General features: G+C 44.8%; 1 protein-coding gene across 1 annotated transcript in view; it reads right to left on the bottom strand.

Annotated features, from left to right (window-relative positions):
• LOC111645745 (cadherin-18) overlaps nucleotides 1-1,548 on the bottom strand; it is an 80,653-nt gene that overhangs the window by 62,256 nt on the left and 16,849 nt on the right. The gene's annotated exons all lie outside the window — the stretch shown is intronic.

Genomic DNA, 1,548 nt, shown 5'->3' with positions numbered 1-1,548 from the left:
AGTCATACAGGTCTGTCATTTCACTGGTAGGTTTGAGATGATGTTATCAAAACCGCTAAGCCAAGAAGAAGAAAACAGGTAAAACTGACCACTTTGTTGCTTGCTGGGGATTTGGGTCAAGCCTGAGACGGCCCTTTAGGGATTCCTTCAATGCCATATGTTCAGGCCAAATGCTATCATTACCCTCTGTCCTTAAACGAGCTTTCCTTCTACCTCATGGGTCTTGTAAAATCTGTCGCTGCTGCATGAGGCCACCAGACCAAGGTCAAATTGGGAGAGGTAGATTTGCTCATGTGTGCGTGTGCGTGTGTGTTTGTGTGTGCTCTTTTAATCCTGCTAATAACACACCAATTCCCCATGATGGTGTATCTGCAATTTGAGCATGGTGGGAGCCAGGTACATGCGGATATGAGGAGGTGTAAGCAGGCTAACGCACTGTGAGACAGCTGCAGGAGCAGCTTCAGCTCCCCAGTGTGGTGCTCGAATATGGCAGCACGCCAACACAACTGCTTTAAGACTTGGGCTTAGCATATTAAAGGATCGCATGCAAGCGCAACTCCCTCCATGTGCACATTTTCCACTGACCACTGGAGTTCCTTGTCCTAATTTGAGGGAGGAGGGTGGTTTGCCAGTGGCGAAAACAACAGCCGACTTATATAAATTAAAACGTGTGGGTGGAATAGTGCTTTTGCAGGGAGTGCAGCTGGCTAGGCCTTCGATCACATCCCAACTCCTCTGCACGCCCCACACTGAATTATAATGCAGACAAGATGCCGAGTCAGCTCAAGCAAAACAAGCCATCTGATGTGTCCAGAAGCACATCACATAGAAGGAAAATAACGCCGGAATAAGAATTTTTAGAGTCAAAATGTGATTTTTGAAAATAGAGTTCAACTATAGCAACATATAGTTGATTGAACAAAAAGCCAAGTTTGCATTCTAAAACTGGCAACGCTTCGGCTTCACCACACCGCTGTGAAATTGCTCCATCAATCCCCACCGCCTTTTCCCTCGAGGTAAAGTCAAAATATTCAGCAATTCATTTGTGTTGCTCATTCAGCAAAGACTTCATGTTTTACATGGGCGGCATAGTCTCAAAGGGGCCAATAGTTGTTCCAGACAGCAATGAATCAATTCATAAAAGTGGATTGTTGTTCGTGTTAACCGACAGCAGCAGCAGCAGCAGCAGCAGCAGCAGCAGCAGCAGCAGCAGCAGCAGCAGAAGCAGAAGCAGAAGCAAGGCATGCGCGACTTCAGACACGAGCGTGCATGTACACACTCACTTTGTGAGACAAAGAGAGATCAGAAATAAATAGATATGCGCACACACTCGTAACAACACATTTTTTTACATCGTATAAAAGTTATATGTCTTGCACTTTGGAGGCTTTATTAACATTTAATAGTACTAGTAGAGGTCTCTCAGATAAAAAAAAAAAAAAAAGAATTTTGAAAAGAGTTGCCGCTTGTTGTGCCCCCCCCCCCCTTTTAAAATGTAGGAAACAATTGCTTTATGAAGGCATCTCTACAAATGTCTCCTTTGACCCC

Source organism: Seriola lalandi, unplaced genomic scaffold (genome assembly GCF_002814215.2).
Source record: "Seriola lalandi dorsalis isolate HSWRI2012SDOR001 ecotype SW California unplaced genomic scaffold, Sedor1 jcf7180002054956, whole genome shotgun sequence".
NCBI classification, from domain to species: Eukaryota; Metazoa; Chordata; class Actinopteri; order Carangiformes; family Carangidae; genus Seriola; species Seriola lalandi.
This window is presented reverse-complemented; position numbering and strand designations above follow the sequence as displayed.